Below are 19,627 nucleotides of genomic sequence, written 5' to 3'. Positions count from 1 at the left end.
CCCCTCCTCTCTCGGGGCGGGGTCTTGGCCTTCGCGCCTCTACTGCTCGAGAAGACGCTCGAGCGGGAACTTTTCGCGCCAAAGATGGCGGCTTCTGCAATTTTTCTGCCGGATACCTCCGGCGGTAACAAGGCGCACCTCCACCAGACGGCAGAGCGGTAAGATCCTGTTCGTGACTCCAAGTTGTCGCGGGCGGGGAGGAGGGTGTCAGCACACCGCGCTCGCCCCCTTCTGCTCGGGTCCGGCGGCAGCTGCTCAGTGGTGGCTCGAGCCGTAGGCCAGATCCCGGGGGTTTCTCGAGCGGCACTCCTCGCCCGTGAGTGAAAGGGGTTAGTTGGGTGCGGGGATTGTTATAGTTCGTGACGCCACCCACGGTTGTGGTGATTTCACCACCGCTGCTCAATGCGGGGGTCCCGGGGATGGTGATGCGGAGCAGCCAGGTGTTGTGTTGCCCCTCCGTGGGCAGGGGTTGGTGATCCCGGGGCCCGGTGATGGTTTGTGAGGTGCGGGGCCTGGTGGCGCAGGGACGCGGGGGCAGCGCTGTGCCTTGCGGCACTGTGGTACTCACTCAGCCTGAGACACGGACACAGTTTGTACGGTAAACCAAACGGCTGGTAGGACGGTCCCACAGACGGCTGCACCTGCACTCCCGGTAGGTGACGGTGATGTCCCTCTTCCTTGCACCTATGGTTGACTTGTGGTAGCGGCGGATTCCCTCCGGTTACCCGCTCCCCAACTACAATCTGGGCCGGAGGAGCTCTACACTTTGCCCGCAGGCGCTGGCCCTGAGAAACTGGTGCCTTGGCAGTGGCGATGTCTCTCTGCTTCAGGTTGAGCTGTTGCCTTCAATCGGGACTTGGTTGCTGGGGGATCTACGTCCCCTTCACTGACGGATTCGGCAAATTTGGCGACTCCTAGCCTTGCCGGGGTCCGAGAGGCCCCTGCCCTGGTGCTGACTGTCTTTCGGAACACTGCTCCAGACCACCGGGCACACAGCCAACGGGGTCCTTCCAGGAACTTCCAAACGGTCCCACTCCAGACGGTCACCGCCGTCGCTGACCTTGCTGTTCTGGCCCTACACAAAGCTGGACCCTTCAGGCTTTCCTTCCTTCTTGTCACCTCACTTGCTTTCCTCCTTTGCCACTTTTCTACTTTCACTGCTTGTTTACTCTTTTCTAGCCCTCAGCTAGACTTCACTCTTGCCCTCCCCGGGGCTATCTGCCTGGTACTTCCTGCCTCCAGAGCTGTGATCTCCTTGGTGGGCGGAGCCAACCGCCTGGCCCACCCCCTGGTGTGAATCATCAGCCTCTGGAAGAAGGCAACAAGGATTTGTAGTTTAGCTGTGATGTGCCTACCTGGAGTGTGGGGTGTGGTGGTGATGTGACCTGTGACCCCTGGCTTGCCCAGGGCGTCACACTGACGCTGGTGGAATTGCATCACCCGGGCCTTCATCCAGGCCACGGTTCCAGGCTCAGTGTCTGGCGCAGTCACTGCCGGGACTTCTGGCACCATGCTGTTAAGGGGCCGCGGTTTTAGCGGTTCCCCCTGGTGTACTTCAGGGACGTCCTGGACGTCTGCAGCCGGCGGGTCCGCCGGAGCGGCTGGGCAGGGTATCGCTACCGGTTGGGCAAGTAGCGGGCCTAATGGCGGAGCGGCAGCAGCTATCACAGGTAGCGGGGAGAGAGGCAGGGTGAGCAGAAGCCGGCCGGGCCCCTCAGCTCCAATGGCCGATCCTTCAGGAATACAGGGGCGTGGGTCGCTTACCCGCTCTTCCAAATCCTCTTCTGCCTCGCGTCTCCACATAGCAGCCACCACATCCGCCATGTCGGTCTCCCACTCCACCAGGAGGAGTTGCATATGGGCCTGCAGACGATTACTCAGCGGGACGGTCCGGTCCCTCAACCACGTCGCCGTGCCGGGCGCGGGAGTCTCGCTGTTATTAGCTGGAGCGGACATCTCGGCAGTCGTGCTTTCCAGGAACTAGCAACAAGATGGCCACAGGGCCCTGGCGTCCCTGCTTTTATAGCCACCTCACATGCGTCCAGCCGCCATCGCGTCCCCCTTAGCTTCTTTCCGGCCCCTCCTCTATTGGGGCGGAGTTTTGGCCTTCGCGCCTCTGCTACTCGAGAAGACGCTCGAGCGGGAACTTTTCGCGCCAAAGATGGCGACTTCCGAAATTTTTCAGCCGGACACCTCCGGCGGTTACAAGGCGCACCTCTACCCAACGGCAGAGCGGTAAGATCCTGTTCGTGATGCCAAGTTGTCGCGGGCGGAGAAGGGGACGCCGCGCTCTCCCACTGCTGCTCGGGTCCGGCTGCCGCGGCTGCTGCGGCCTGCCGCTGCTCGGTGGCTCGAGCGATGGGCCGGATCCCGGGGACTCTAGCGGCGCTCCTCGCCCATGAGTGAAAGGGGGTTTTTGGGTGTGGGGATTGTTTATTGTCCGTGACGCCACCCACGGTTGTGGTGATTTGTTGACACCACCGCTGCTCTGTATGGGGATCCCGGGAAGGATGGTATGGAGCAGCCAGTTGTTGTGTTGCCCCTCCGTGGGTAGGGGTTGGTGATCCCGGGGCCCAGTGATGAGGTGGGTGATGCAGGGCTTGGTGGGGTGCAGGGATGCGGGGGCAGCGCTGTGCCTTGCGACACTGTGGTACTCACTCAGCCTGAGACGTTGACACAGTTTTCGGTAAAACACACGGCTGGAAAGACGGTTCCCACGGACGGCTGCACTTGCTTTCCCCAGTAGGTGACGGTGATGTCCCTTTTCCTGCACCTAATGTTTCTGTGTTGGTAGCGATGGGTTCCCACCGGTAACCCGCTCCCCGGCTTGGATATGGGCCGGAGGAGCCCTACTTTGCCCGCAGGCGCTGGCCCTGAGAAACTGGTGCCCTGGCGGTGGCGGTGTCTCTCCTCAATGGTTGGACTGTTGCCTTCAATCGGGACTTGGTTGTTTGGAGACAGACGTCCCCTTCACTGACGGATTTGGCAAATTCACGGCGACTCCTAGCCTTGCCGGGGTCCGAGAGGCCCTTGCCCTGGTGCTGACTGTTCTTCGTATACTGCTCCAGACCGCCGGGCCACTACCCGTCCGCGGTCCTTCCAGCAACCTCCGAGCAGTCACCCCTGCGGACTGTCACCGCCGTCTGCTGACCTTGCTGACACTGTCCTGGCACACAGCCGGACCAACTTCAGGCTTTACTACTCTCACTTTTACTCCTTTTCTGTTACTTCAGCTTTTCTCTTTAGCTCCACTACTACTTCCTTCTACTTCACTCCCCTAAACTGACTGCCTGGTTCCTCCCGCCTCCAGGGCTGTGTACTCCTCGGTGGGCGGAGCCAACCGCCTGGCCCACCCCCTGGTGTGAACATCAGCCCCTGGAGGAAGGCAACAAGGATTTTAGTAGCCTTGGTGTTCCTAACTGGGATGTAGGGTGTGGTGGTGTGATGACCTGTGACCCCTGGCTTGCCCAGGGCGTCACACCAGTCACTACATGTAACCAGCAGACTTTCCGCACATGGCTGGACATTCGGCATCTAGGCAATATTATTTTGGTTTGGTACATAAAGTAACTGTAACGCTCGCGGAAGGTGTAGGTGCAGCGATCAGGATTAGTGGACCCACTGGACCACAGGGGGCACCTGGGCTTACCCTTTAGTGGGAGAGTCTTATCTACGACCTATCACGAGGCGGACGTCAGGTACCACTACCAGGGCAGTGACCGAGATTATGGCAGCTGTTGCCCAGGACAGGAGACAGACTTGAGTATGGACACAGATGCAAGCAGGTACAAGTGGGATGACCAGGGCAGACAGGAAGTCAGATATGGACAGATATGGTGGGTACAACAGGGACAGATGAGTATGGGAAGGCAGACTCTGGTACAGGTGACTTAAAAAGGGGTAATGTGATCTGACAACTAGCTAGAAAGACTGGTGTAGTGACTAACTGAATGTGTTGCGCAGGTGTGGTGCCCATGAGGATCCAGTTGCCACAGAGGTACTGCACCTCAGCCAGAGGTGTGGTATTTCATTCCTGGGTAAGGAGGAGGTCACAAACCAGTATACACAGACACACTCTCATTTAGCAACACTCCATCATACCAGGGTTATGGCGGCCAGCTGGGAGGTGGGGTGTCGCTAGTGGGAGCACACTGTAGAATGTTAGTCAGTCGGGAAGGAGTGGAGGAGTGAAGACCTGTGGTCTGGAGCTGCAGCAGCTCAGCCCAGGCACACGATTGAAGGGTTCCTAGAGCCCACGAGAAGTGCGACTGTCCCGGGCGCGTCGAATCCGGACGACGCCGCTCGGGTGGCTCGTGGGCCTCCGGACCCGGGGGCTCGGGGTCGCGCCGGTACAAACTGAGGGGTTATTTACAGGGCAATTTAGGTAGTTTGTGACGCCACCCATAGTGTGCGATAATGGGGAGTACCGCCGCTGCTGTTAGGAGTACCCGGGGCGATGGAGTGGGTCAGCTAGATGACGTGACCCTCCATGGGTAGGGAATGACCCCAGGACTCTGGATGGTGCCTTGGGAATGCAGGGGCTCTCAGGCTTGCTGGTTGCAGGGGTTAATCAGGTACTCACTCAGAAGAACGCAGACACTGACAACGTAGTAAACCAAGTCTCTGAATGCCGCTGTCTTCCGAGAGGAGCTCGTCCGGGTCTAGTCCCCTGCAGCACTGCCTGGTGGTCTGAGGCCTAACTCCTGGCACTTTAATTTATATTGTCCTTTGTGGCCCGTCAGCCTGGAGCTTTCCGGGCCCTGCTCTCTGCTGTGGTTAGCAAAAGGAGCCTGCTCTCAGGAGCTCACGCTTGGGATTTCAGTGGGCTGCTTTGCTTGGAAAGCCCTATCCCCCTCGTTGCTCTAGTGCCCCCGATCTCTGAGCTTGGTGGGAACAGTCCATATAGGCTTTGTCCTTCGCAGGTTAATTGCTGGGTTGCTTGGAGCTTCTCCCCAACCTAGGGTCCGTGTACCCCGACGTGTCTTCTGTCCCAGCCCGGCTGTTGAACTGTGGCTGCTGGCTATCTTCCGAGATTAGCCCAGCACCCTGTCACAACCTCCCGCAACCGGGTCTCCAGCTCCTCCGGGTCCAGGACCACCATCTGTGACCTAGGCTGCTTCTCCTCTGGGAGCTCCAACTCCCAGCTTCCTCGAGCTCCTCACAGCTCGAGGGCTACCACTGTTCTGACTTATCACCTCCCACCTCCCTGCCTGACCCCTGGGTGGGCGGCCCTATTCCAGCTTAGCAGCCCACTGGTATGCCTGACAGGGTGTGGTGCAAGGTGTCATTAGGATTTGTGAATGCTGGTGGAGGCAGTACTGCAAGATAAGGACCCAGAACCATGGGGGTTGAGTCCTGCACTGGAGATAAAGGACGTGCAGTACCCTGTGACGACCTGAGTAGTCCAGGGGCATCACACGACATACACCCATGGACTTGTTCCACAAACAGCTTACCGGAGTGGAGGGACTTGGCCGCAGAAGCGGACCGGCTCCTCAACTAGTGGAGAACTTTAAGGCTCAGCTAGCAAACTGGAGGCTGAGGTTACTGCAAGTGCCGAAGCCACATCCACACACATCCAGTGAAAAGGTGACCACATAGGGCCCAGGGATTGAGCTTCAAGCTACCCGACAGGGTCCGCAGACACCGGCTCGGGGCTCTGTGTGTACAGGCGCGGGACAGGCGGGAGAGGTCAGTGCAGGAAGATGACCAGGAAAGGAAGACAGAAGGGTGTACCGGGTTGTGCCTCTGAACTATCCGGGATCAGCTTGGGCCCATCACAGCGGGACTCAGCACTCAAAGGGCAGTATTTGTCTAGATGTGCTAACCTGGAACTCTTGAACTGTGAGTAAAAACCTTGTGACCGCATTTCTGTGTTGCCCAGTTCTTTGCCTGCGCCTCCGGCCCTGCACCCTGCCTTTACATCGCCATCATTTGTAAGGACTGCTACTCCCAACAGCCCTCGGCCCCAGTTCTACCTGTGGAGAGCTATTCCAACTCTGCTGTGTCACCACTGACCCCAGGGGAACTGAACAGCAGCGGCGGCACCTATATGCCACCACATACCACAGGTGGCGTCACGACGTATCCCATGTAAATAATCCCCACCATCATCTTTAATTTTCCGATACCGCCGGGGTCACAAAACCATGTCATCCTCCAACCAGAATAGAGCCGGCCCGGTAACGGGTAACCCCAGGCCCCGGTGCAGGTGTATCACAGGAACCTTCCCTAATGGGAGGTGCCTTAAATACACAATGTCTCTCATTCATTGACTGAGGGGCATTTCCGGGAATTTGCGTGCCGGCCCTTTAAGAGGAGGGCTGGTGTGCACACGTGCATCTTAGATGCACTCCTGGAAACTCTGTACAGCATGTATAGGGCCCAGGAGGGGAAGGAGGCAGTAGGGGAGCATGGGACCTGGCCGGGGCAGTGAGTCAGTCAGCGTCTCTACAGGGACGCAGGTACTAAAGTAGCTTTTAGTGGGCAGGTGAGGAGGGACATTAGTCCCACCGCTGCACTTAAACAACACAGCAGGGAAGGAAGACAGACAAGGGGAAAACACTCACAACAGACTGCTGCGGTCAGAACCAAGACTGCAGCCACCACAGCAACTCCAAGAGAAGGTTTCAGCAGCTCCTTCCACCTCCAGGCCCAGCATCCAAATGGCAAAGAGAATAACAGGCACCCTTTGCTGGTAGCAGAGGGCATATAAAGGGATTGGGAGTAGTGTTGAGCGAGTATGCTTGTCACTACTCGGTACTCGCACGAGTATCACTGTACTCGGGCTACTCGGCGGGGACCGAGTAATTTCACGATACTCGTGCTGTACTCGTGGTCTTCATGTTGGCGCTCTTTTTAGAGCCAGCCCTTATGCAGGGATTGGCTGGCAGACCGCAATGCCACAGCCCTGTTACTTGTGGAATTGCAGTGATTGGCCGGCCCTCACAGAATGACCGTGCCTTTAGCCCGACACTTCCCCGCTCGGCTACGGCCCCTCCCGCACTCCACTCCGCGTGTATATATATATGCACGCTTACACACACACGCACGTTTTTTTTTTTAATTTACAGTTTTATGGTTTCTCCATGCTGCCGGTGGTCATTTCACAAAAATACTCGGGTCTCCCATAGGATAACATTGGGCTCGGTGCTCGGGCCGAGTACACGAGTATCTTGGGATGCTCGGCCCGAGCCTCGAGCACCCGAGCTTTTTAGTACTCGCTCATCACTAATTGGGAGTGGTCCCAAACTGGAAAAGCTGGCTTGTGGCCAACAAGTACTGATCCGACAAGGAAAAACTTCCACACACTCAAACCCCTGTGTCTGTAGCATGCTGGGGCAAGCAAAGGAGTGAAGCCCTCGTCCATGTCTACTGCCCCTGGCCGCATTACAAAACTGTCAGGAGATAGTTTAGAGTTGGAGAGAGAGTTGAGAGGCCCCAAAACAAATGAAATGGTCATCAAATCCCTCCAAAGTTATCTATTATCTATTTCGGTCAACAATTGTCTTAGGTGTATGATGGCCTTTATAAGGAACTGAACATTCCTTGATAAATATAGACTGAGCTCTACTGGCAGGTCCATGATTCTCATTGCCATTATGTAACGGTATTATCCTGCCGAAAATATACCAGGAGCAGCATTAGAATCGCGAGCATAATATTAAGTATTTTATAATAATTTATTTTCCAATGCATATTTTTTCTCTTTTCTGTGCAGATAAAAAGCATTATTCTTGAAAAAAATGTCTATTTGAATTTATAGATATTTGCTAATGCACTTTTTATTGCTGGAAGAAATATTGAATGCATCCAAGTAGCAACATATTTCTAAAAATCATTGCAGGACTGAAATCTAAAAAATCTAACTGTCGTTTGTTTTATAGCGAAGATTTTCGGAGTGTTTGTTACTGTAGGGTTGATCTCGACCCAAAAATATGGACAATGATCTAATACCTAATGGTTTATCAATTGCAGATCTTTGAAAATGAGCCAAGTTTGTGTTGCTCCTGGTCTTCTACATACAGTACAGACCAAAAGTTTGGACACACCTTCTCATCTCTAGAACAACTATTAAGAGGAGACTTTGTGCAGCAGGCCTTCATGGTAAAATAGCTGCTAGGAAACCCCTGCTAAGGACAGGCACCAAGCAGAAGAGACTTGTTTGGGCTAAAGAACACAAGGAATGGACATTAGACCAGTGGAAATCTGTGCTTTGGACTGATGAGTCCAAATTAGAGATTTTTGGATCCAACCAATGTGTCTTTGTAGAAAAGGTGAACGGATGGACTCTACGTGGCTGGTTCCCACCGTGAAGCATGGAGGAGGAGGTGTGACGGTGTGGGGGTGCTTTGCTGGTGACACTGTTGGGGATTTATTCAAAATTGAAGGCATACTGAACCAGCATGGCTACCACAGCATCTTGCAGCGGCGTGCTATTCCATCCAGTTTGCGTTTAGTTGGACCATCATTTATTTTTCAACAGGACAATGACCCCAAACACACCTCCAGGCTGTGTAAGGGCTATTTGACTAAGAAGGAGAGTGATGGGGTGCTACACCAGATGACCTGGCCTCCACAGTCACCAGACCTGAACCCAATCGAGATGGTTTGGGGTGAGCTGGACCGCAGAGTGAAGGCAAAAGGGCCAACAAGTGCTAAGCATTTCGGGGAACTCCTTCAAGACTGTTGGAAAACCATTTCCGGTGATTACCTCTTGAAGCTCATCGAGAGAATGCCAAGAGTGTGCAAAGCAGTAATCAAAGCAAAAGGTGGCTACTTTGAAGAACCAAGAATATAAGACATATTTTCAGTTGTTTCACACTTTTTTTAAGTATTTCATTCCACAAGTTTTCATTCATAGTTTTGATGTCTTCAATGTGAATCTACAATTTTTAGAGTCATGAAAATAAAGACAACTCTTTGAATGAGAAGATGTGTCCAAACTTTTGGTCTGTACTGTACAAGAAAACTCAACTCAACTTTATAACACTGTAGTAGCTTAAAGAGAACCTGTCACCAGATTTGGCCACTATAAGCTGTGAGCCAAATATGATTGATTTGGAGCAGATAACCAGATGATGATGCAGATGGTAGATGCAAGTTCTTTATTGAGATATCTTTAGGAGGTGGCGAACTATGTCCACTCCTACGTAGAAGTGCTATTGTATTATAAATGTAATGTATATAAGAGTGTGTTGTATATAATGTAGGATGTAGCAGAGCTGGATGGGCTCAGCATTCAGTGCCCTCTAGCAACCGCAGGTGTCATATGTTTTATAGTAATGCATTTGATAATATGCATGCTTAGAGTACTGTAAATAATGTGTAATGTAAAATGGTGGCCCCTCGTGCCGTGTCAGGCGTGAGACATAGTTTTCAGAGCCAGGAATACTGTAGATAAAAGTTAAGGATAGGATAGATATAGTATTAATAAGATAGGATGTTTTAGTATAGTGTAACTAGGGACTAAATGTGCAGGAGTGGGGTGTTAGTGGTAGCTAGTTAGGTTGTTAGATTGAGCAGGAACAGAGGCAAGTAGTCGAGTGGTTATCAGGGAGATGGAGACAAGGAGGGAGGCGTGAGCAGAGTAGGATAAGAAAAACAAGGAAGTGAGGAGTGAGTTAAGCAGCAGAGTTTCAAGTGAGAGGACAGGGCTAAGAGCTAGGGCCTTTCCAGGAAGGGAGGAATCCTTCTGTGTGTCAAGACTTCACCCTGCAGATGGCTGTAGAGTGTCATAAGACCAGTAGGACGTCAGGCTATAGAGAAACCGCCGGCGGGATCCGGAACTGCTCAGGAGCTGCTGAGACATGGCAGCCACAAAGAAAGGATAGAGGTGGAGGTGACTCGCCCACCCCAGGGCTATGGGACACCCGGTGCCGGGCCGGACTAGTCCGGTGGTAGTCAGTGGTGGCTGGGCCCGGCTCCGTGGCCCTGGTGGGTGTCAGTAAAATATGTGGCTTGGTGAATAAAGTTGGTGTTCGTGACGCCACCTGTGGTCTGCGGCTATTAAGCCGCCGCTGCTGTGTGAGGCCTCCGGGGTGATGTTATAGCAGCAATGGTGGTACTGCTCCCCACAGGTGGAGCGGAGCCCCGGGGACACTGTTAGTGCTCGTGGAAGTCTATGAGGTTGTGTGGCTAACACGGTGCAGGGTCGACAGGCAATGAAAGAACCAGGCACAAACAACAGTCTCTTTACCTTTTCCTCTTTACTTTGGAAACAGTCCAGTCCTGGGAGACCGTTACAGGTGGTGATGGGGATCCGGTCGGCCTGGAAGTACTTGGGGTGATCTTTCTGGCCAGCTGAGTATGAGGCCTACTCCTGTGCTTTTCTTTGTTATGATAGGACCCTGCTTCTCTGAATCCAGCAATGGCCCTCTTGCTGCTGGGACTGATGGTACGTCCCTTTCCCTCTGTAACAGGCTGCGCCGGCCCTCTCTCTGGTGCTTCTCTGCTGGAGTCCACACCGGGCCTTGATGCTGCAGCTGTGCTTTTGGGATGTTTTTGGGCCAGGTGCTTGCAGCTCTCCTGCCCTTCGGATTCGGCTACCAGGGAGTATGTTTAAGCCCTGGTGGCCACAGACTCCGATGTCCGAGTCTCTCTGCTGCCTCTCAGCTACTCCTGCTTCTCTGGGCCAAGCTACTCTAGCTCTAGGCCCCAGATTCACAGGACAGCTCACTCTGCGTCTGTTCACTTCTACTGCTCTCTACAGACTGACCACTACTTCCTCCCTCAGATCAGACTTAAGGGATGCTCCCTGGAATCCCAGGTTCAGAGCTCCCCCTGCTGGCCGGAGGGAGAACTGCGTTGGGTGTTAAACTTGCTGGCCAATGGACCTCCCCATTACCTCCAGGCTCAGCATTAACCCTTTGGGAGGGCAATGCTGTTGTGGCGACCAGGTCCTGGGGCGCCACAGAGGTAGCACAGATAGGACTCAGCAGCTGGAGGATAGTTCCCAGGACGAATGCCAGCAAGATAGAAACCCCACCCTGGGAGAGCAGCAAAAGCACAAGCGGCACTGAGGGTCTGAAGTAAGAGAGAAGGGGTGACCTTCAATTAACTGGTTACTGATTGATTTACAAGAGCCTGGTGTGTGCTTTGTGTCGCCCTCCCCGTTTACAACGAGAAACCAGCAAGTCAAGATGGAGGTAACACTGGACGTAATTATGAGTGCCTCACACCCCAATGGGAGCATAACATGGACATACACACTTAATGAAGCAAGGGGAAGTGACGATATGTCGTTGGGGTCACGGAACTTGTGACGCACATCCGGCCTTGTTAGCGACGTTGTTGCGTGTGACACGTACGAGCGATGTAAAATACTCACCAAATCATTGATTGTTGACATATCGTCTATTTCCCAAATGTCGTTGCTCGTGCAGGACGCAGGTTGTTTATCGTTTCTGAGGCAGCACACATCGCTTCGTGTGACACCCCAGGAATGACGAACAACACCGTACCTGCGTCCTGCCGGCAACGAGATGGTCGTGACTTTCTGCGGCTGCTCTCCGCTCCTCCGCTTCTATTGGACGCCTGCCGTGTGACGTTGCTGTGACACCGCACGAACCACCCCCTTAAAAAAGAGGCTGTTCGCCGGCCAGAGAACAGCCTCATATCTAAGGGGGCGGTTGGTGCAGCGTCACAGCGACGTCGCTAGGAAGGTAAGTACGTGTGACGGCTCCCAGCGACATTGTTCGTCACGGGCAGCGATTTGCCCGTGACGCACAACCGACGGGGGCGGGTGCTTTCACCAGCGACATCGCTAGCGATGTCTCTGCGTGTAAAACCCCCTTAAAGGCCACTTTGCACCGACATCGCTAGCGATGTTGCTGGTAAAAGCACCCGCCCACGTCGCGCACAACATCGCTAGGACCCGTCACACATACTTACCTTCCTAGCGATGTCGCTGTGGCCAGCGAACCGCCTCCTTTCTAAGGGGGCGGTTCGTGCGGCATCACTGCGGCGTCACAGCGGCGTCACTAAGCGGCCGCCCAATAGAAGTGGAGGGGCGGAGATGAGCGGCCATAACATCCCGCCCACCTCCTTCCTTCCTCATTGCCGGCGGCCGCAGGTACGATGTTGTTCCTTGTTCCTGCGGTGTCACACATAGCGATGTGTGCTGCTGCAGGAACGACAAATAACCTGCGTCCTGCAACGATATTTGGGATTAGAATGACGTGTTAACGATCAACGATTAGATGAGTAATTTTGATCGTTAGCGGTCGTTCATGCATTTCACATGCAACGACGTCGCTAACGAGGCCAGATGTGCGTCACGAATTCCGTGACCTCAGCGACATCTTGTTAGCGATGTCGTTGCGTGTAAGCCCCCTTTAGTAACAATTTATTTTTTTGGAACCTTCCCAAAAGGGGACAACCCTTTAATTTTTGCACAGCCATTGAGACAATACTGCAGAATTAAAATACACAACCTGTCTGAAAAAAACATATAAAACTTGTGTGTGATGCACAAAATATTTACCTTATGTGACTCCAAATACAAATCATTTCTAAGTGAGAAATATTCATCCAAAATACAAAATTATGATCCGGGGAGCGGGTATAAACCGAGCAGTGAATCTCCGAATGTTTGCATATTTCATTTAGGTAAACTCTATCAAGTGATTGCTTCCAGTAGTAAATCCAATGTGAATTAGCTAATTGAAGTCAGGCGCGTGCACATATTTTTTCCTGGTTGATGCCCCTCTCCACTATTCTTATTAATCTGAGCAGTGCGTAAATTATAGAAATCAAATTTATTTTACGAGATAAAAAAAAATCCTGTTCACTGTGAATTGCGCTCTAAGGCTTCATTCACACATTCATTTTTGTCACGTATGAGAAATACGGAGCAAGTTTTATACTTTTCTTTGTGATCCAAGTTTCATTAGAGTTTGCTGAAAAACAGACAGAATACAGATGAGGTCCAATATTTTCACTGACCCATAGACTTGCGTTGCCGATTTTATCAATACCAGAGAGGTCTCCATGATTTTGAACATGTAGGAGTGTTATGCTGGCCAGGCAAGCAGGGATATTTGTGAACCCACTGGGCCGCAACACACAGAAAACCTGGAGGGGCTTGACTACGGATCTGAGCCTGGTCTTCTCCAGAGCCCCTGATGGTGGAGGAGTTACGTTGCAAGTATTGGTCCAGGTGCTGCTCGGGATGACTGGTGTTGCGTTGGCTGGTCCTAGGCGTACGGGAGCGACAGTCTCTCACAAACGGTTGTGGAAGCAGCAGGTGTAGGGAATCCGTCAAGGGTGGATGTGACACACCCGCACCGGGGCCGTGGGGCACTCATTACCGGGCCGCGGTCTGCTTCTGGGACACTGCGGTGGCGGCAAGGCCCAGTTTCGTGACCCTGGTGGTGTCAGGAAGGAGATTATAATGACAGTTCGTGACGCAACCTGTGGTATGCGGCAAGATGGGTGCCGCCGCTGCGGGAGAGGGCCTCTCGGGCAGATGGTGACGTAGCTTGGTTGGTATAGCTCTCCACAGGTCGAGCTGGGCTCCAGGGCGGTTGGGAGTAGTAGTAGGTGATGGCGGGGGTGCAGGCCGGAGGCGCAGGTGAATAACGGAGCGACACAGGGATACAGTCTCAAGGTTTTTACTCACTGTAGCAGGTTCCAAGGTAACATGACATTTCAGTGACTGCCGTTGGAGTGCTGGGTTCCACTGTGATGGGCTCCAGTCGATCACGGGTAGTTCGGAGGTCAAGACCGGTGCACCCTTTTAGTGTTCCTTCCCTGGTTGTCTTCCTGCGCAAACTTCTCTCCCGCCTGTCCTGTGCCTACGCACACAGTGCCCTGAGCCGGCATTCGCGAACCCTGACAGGTGGCATGAAGCTCAATCCCTTGGTCGTATGTGGTCACCTTCCCGCGGATTCGTGTGTGGGTTTGGCTTTGGTAGTAGATGTGTCCTTAGTCTCTGGTTTTACTAGCGGAACACGTTGGTTCTTCTCCTCTAGTCTAGGGACCAGTCCCAGGGAACTCTATCTGATTGGCCAGGCAACTTTCATAGGGCCTTAAATACCTGCAAACTCCTAGCTGAACTGAGAGGCACTTCCAGGTTAGTTCCAGGTTAGGCAGACGCTGGTCCTTTAAGAAAGAGGGCGTGACCATGGGCCCACGCTACGGGCAGAGGCCTGGTGCCTGTCAGGAGTACAGAATGTCCGTGAATCTGCAGCATGGGTCGGGACCACTGCCGCAGGACGCCTGGACAGGTGAGGGAACTGATGTCCTTGCTTGGGGAGGGGAGCAGAAGCATGCAAGGACGTCGGCATGAGTGTTACAAGGAGGAAAAAACGTGAACTACTTATCCACAGATGACTCAGGCAGGAGTTCAACAAAGCTTCAGCAACCATACCACAGATGAGTACAAGCCAACTGCTTGCAACCAGAGCTAGAATGAACTGAATTATATCACCAGTACCAGTCCAGGGAAGAAAGGAGTATTTAATATTGTGATTTTGTCCTGAAGAAGGAGAAATTGCTCTCAGAAAAACGTCGGAAATAAAAATCACCATCTTATCTGGATTTTTCCACGGTCTCGTGGAAATATCCCGTCTTTGCTTCTTTAAGGAATACTACTGACGCGCCCCAGGGCCTTGGGGTACTCGGTCCCGGGCCTTGAGTAACAGGGACATATCACAGGTGAGCAGTGCTCGGTTCCGTGACCCTGGGGGTCGCTTACAAAAGGGGAAAAATAAAAGGGAAAAATAAAAATAAAATGTTTTTCGTGATGCCACTCGCGGTATGCGGCTATGTGGGGAAAGCCACCGCTGCAAAGTCTCTCACCGCTGGGGCTGGTGGTATTAAGGAGCTTGGATGTTATGGCTCTCTGCAAGTAGAGCTAGGCCCCAGGGGAGAATGATGGTGGTTGTAGTATGGTGAAGGTTGGTGATGCAGATGTGTAGGAAGAATTCAGACAACACAGGGACTGCGGTTTAACTTGTGTTTTACTCACTGGTTCGGAGTAGCTGCAACCCGCTGGTGCTGGTTTCTACCAATCTGGGCCTCAGGTGATCCGGTATTTTCTTGATCCCAGTGCCGGTGTGGTGACCTGGTGAGCTTTTCTTCCATGCACCCGTCTGTAGTTGGTGGGACCCCGTGGCCTGAAGCATTCTGGGATTCCCTACCGTTGTCACAGTCCTGGCCCATATGGTAGGCAGCTTGAACCTCTTATGGGTCGGACCTCTGTCCCCGTTCCCGAGTTCGCTCTTTGCTGCTGTGCCGTGGACACTAACGTTGGTGAGGAACCCTGATGATTCCCTCACCGGGAAGATTTATCAGGTGAGCTTGAAACGTCTTACTGAACTAGGGATCGGGACAGGGTTGTAGCCTGCCAGTACCGAAATGGGGAATCGACCTGGAAACCAGAGCACAAAGGAGAGTACTCGGACCCTGAAGCCAGGACCAGAACCAAGTGGAACTGGTTAATTAACCGATTGCGGCCAGGACTAAAGGTCCTGTCCCACCCAAAGTTCCTCATAGAAGACAACAGCCCACCAATTAGGGATAAGAGGTCACCGCCAGGGCCCATAGATCCCACGGGTCAGCGTCAGCGGGCACGGCTCCTCAGGCACACAGAAAGCCGGGAGCGGACTCCCGTGTTCCATACCGGGAAGTCTAAAAACACAACAACAACTAGTGCAGAGGAGAAGACGGCGACTATAAGCCTGGGTGGGGGACCAGAGTACAACCGGCCGCGGCGGCCGGCGACCAGCACCTTGGTTTACCAAAAGACTCATGTAATTCATTTACGTGTGAGTAACCAAACATCCCCTGGTCCATCCAGGCGCGCAAGCCTCTGCCATCGCCATACCCTGCACAAAGACACTGGGCCCCGGGACATCCACCCCTACCCACGGAGGGGTTAACATCCAGCTGCCAGCCCAACGTCCCCGGGAGCCCCGCAACGGCAGCGGTGGTGCTACATCTCACCACACACCGTGGGTGGCGTCACAGACATTTTACAACCAATCCCGTATAAATACGTCCCCCTTTTATTCGGAGTGTCCGCGCGACCCCCGGGTCTGGAGAACCCCTCAAGCCGTACCGTAGATCCGGATCCGAGCAGCCCCGGCTGCTGGCACGGGGGTGGCACAACATTACACTCTCCATCTGTGCATTGACTTCTGACTGACCGGATGTCTTACTGACTGAACGTCTTCCGACTTACTGTCTGAGAAGATGTCTGTCTCCTAACAACTGCACTGACTAGCCCCTCCTCTTCCCAGGTGTCTGACTAGTGGATTAAATGAGTCCCAACCAATAGGTGGCCATCCATCTGATCCGTCTCTAGCCTGTTACCCAGTCTGGGGAAAAAGGGCATGGATGTGTGTGTTTGAATGGTATTTACCGTCACTGGTCTTCCAGGAATCCGGGGTTAGATGCAATACCCTCTGGCACCTGACACTCAGGGGTGCCACATTACCACCCCTAGGGATGCTGCAGCGGCCGTCTTTGCCTTCTCAATAGTTGTAACTTTCACAAGTACCCCAGGTGAGCCTGTTTTTGTCTCTCCACATTATCCACTATCCTCAGATAAGACCCCATTTGCGCTACTTTTTTCTTTCAAGTTTTTTGCCTTTTGAATATGGCTTATACAAAAAGTTTCTATGTACGGAGGTCCTTTAAAATGCGGAATAAAGTGCATTAGAAAGTTTGTAAAGGAGAAGATATGTTGTTTATCTATATACAGCTAACAAAAAAGAAAGTTGAACAACTTTTTAATTGTATCTGCTTAAAATGTAACTGGCAAAAGCCTGAAATATGGTTAAATCTAGAGATCAATACAGTCATGGAGAATGGATTGCTTCGTCTGTATTTACCTCCTTATTTATGTCTGGATTTTATCCATTTTGAGAGCCCCTGTTATGTCAATATTCTTTGTGTTTTCTTTTCTGTTGTGTTTCCTCCCATTGCGCGGCTTCAAGTATGGATTAAAATAAGAGGATAAGTATTTATATCTTCAGATTCCATTGACTTCTCTAGGGGGAAAAATGCAGCACCAATATGAAAAAACCATAGAACATGCTGTGCGCTCGAAATACAGATGTAAACTAGAAAGCCATGCGAACAGCTGCACTTGTGTGAATGAGCAAAATGCACTCCGCTCGCAAACAACCCCTAATTTAACCCCCTGTTGTGCGCAATTTAGTATTCCGCAAATTAACTATTCAAAAACAAACTCCTAAAAATTGAAAAAAAATATAAAAAAAAATGTTATGCAACAAACATAATAAAGATATCAAAGGAGGCAAAAATGTAGAAAGGTAAAAAAGGCGACTTGGACAGAGGTGCAAAAAAAATAAACATTATATATATATGCACCCTCCCGTGCAGCATCCGCCTCCCTCTTGGTTATGGGTCCCTAACCAAATGGTGTTGCCTACATCAGCAAATCAAAATCCTAGATACACCCTGCACCACACCCACTAGACACACCAGTGGACGGCTTGAGTGGAATAGAGTCGCCCACCTGGGGGTCTGGGGGGAGGAGGTGAGGAGTGTAGTCAGTGAGTCGGTTAGAGGAGGAAGGGAGAGAAGCCCTCGAGCTGTGAGGAGTTCTGAGGAGGTCGGGAGCGGCGCCTCCCATAAGGAAACTGTCTAGGTTGCAGATGGTGGTCTGGACCTAGAGGAGTCGGACCCCCGGTCGTAGGGGATCGTGGCAAGGGGTTCGGATCTGTCGAAAAGGACAGTCGGCGGCCTTGCACCATCACCGGGCTGGGACCGAGGCACGACGGGGTACGTGTACCCTAGGTCGGGGAATAGCTGCATGCAAGCCGATAATTTACCCGTGGAGAACGGATCCTTCAAGATTCGTTCCCAACTGCTGCAAAATTGATTTACTAGCGCTACGAGGGGGATAGGACTTTTCACCCAAAACGGTCCAGAAAATCCCAAGCGTGAACCCTGAGAGCAAGCTTCCACACTTAACCATAGTGGGGAGCGGGACCCGGCAAGTTTCACACTACCGGGACCACCGGAGAAGTAAACTTAGTGCCAGGAGGCAGGTCATGGATCACCAGGCAGCACCATTGGTGACGGGACCCGAACTAAGCTCCCCTCAGCAGCAGCGGTGTCCAGAGACTTGGTTTACCCGGTTGTCGGTGTCTGATTCATGGACTGAGTGAGTACAAGTGTGACGCACTGGCAAAACCAGGTAGTCACAGTTAGGCGCCGCACTGCACTGTTCCCTCACTAGGAAACACAAAGCCAACCAGAAACCCTAGTCACCCCCCCTTAGGGAAAGATAGACACACCAGTGGGCGTGATCAGGCAGTTGGGACACGCCCACCCAGGGGTCCAGACAGCCCGGGGCGGGAAAAGCAGCAGATCAGTTTAGAGGAGTCTGAAGTTCAGTTTGGAGAGGAGTGTGGGCTGGAGCTAGGTGTAGCTCTAGCAGTGAAGTCAAGTTGAGCAGTACCAGGGTAGGAGCCCTGGTGCCATTGGCTAGGAGGCAGACGGTGGTCTCCATCAGCAGGAGACGGGAAGACGGCTCGGTGGAAACGAGGTGGACCGGGACAGGGTTGTAGCCCGCCGGTACCGACACGGGGAACCGACCCGGAAACCGAAGCACAAAGGAGGATACTCGGACCCTGAAGCCAGGACCAGAACAAAGTGGAACTGGTTAATTAACCGATTGAGGCCAGGACTAGAGGTCCTGTCCCACCCAAAGTCCCTCATAGAAGACAACAGCCCACCGATTAGGGATAAGAAGTCACCGCCAGGGCCCATAGATCCCACGGGTCAGCGTCTGCGGGCACGGCTCCTTAGGCTACATCCAGCTGGGAGCGGACTCCTGAGTTTCACACTAGGAAAGTCCACCTTACACAAAGCAGTGCAGGAAAAGGATAGAGACCACCAGCCGGGTCGGGGACCTGAACGCAACCGGCCGCGGCACCAGCCAATATCACCTTGGTTTACCAGAGACTTGTGTGTTTTACTAATAGTGAGTACACCAGCACCCCCCTGCGGTCGCCATCCCATGCACCGAGCCACCGGGTCCCGGGGCCACCATCCCTACTCATGGAGGGTTTAACAACTTGCTGCACAACATCTCCCCCGGGTGCCCCATAACAGCAGCGGTGGTGTCCCACCTCACCACACACCGTGTATGGCGTCACGAACTTACTACGGCCTAGCCCGTACATCTATGTCCCGCATTTATTCGGCGTGTCCGTGAGACCCCCCGGGTCCGGAGACCCTCGAGCCACCACCCCTGTAGGCCCGGATCCGAGCAGCGCCGGCTGCTGGCACGGGGGCGGCTCACAAGAGTGATCTCTGCATCCCACGGCCTAATCCTCCCACCGAATTCCCGGGGCACCCCCTACCTGTGGAGGGTCACAACACCTGGCTGCCCCGTCATCACCCCGGGAACTCCCCAACAGCAGTGGCGGTACTCCCAATTACCGCACACCACGGGTGGTGTCACGAACTCTATTACCCCTGGTAAATACCCCAATCATTTGAGTGGCCGCACGACCCACGGGTCCGGAAACCCTCGAGCCACTGAGAACCCGGATCCGAGCAGCTTGGCTGCTTCCACGGGGGTGGCACACAGACACCAGAGAAGCCATTGGGTGGAGTGTCAGGATCTGCAATGTGCTTTCATGTG

Source organism: Anomaloglossus baeobatrachus, chromosome 9, assembly GCF_048569485.1.
Source record: "Anomaloglossus baeobatrachus isolate aAnoBae1 chromosome 9, aAnoBae1.hap1, whole genome shotgun sequence".
NCBI classification, from domain to species: domain Eukaryota; kingdom Metazoa; phylum Chordata; class Amphibia; order Anura; family Aromobatidae; genus Anomaloglossus; species Anomaloglossus baeobatrachus.
Note: the sequence above shows the minus strand (reverse complement) of the source record.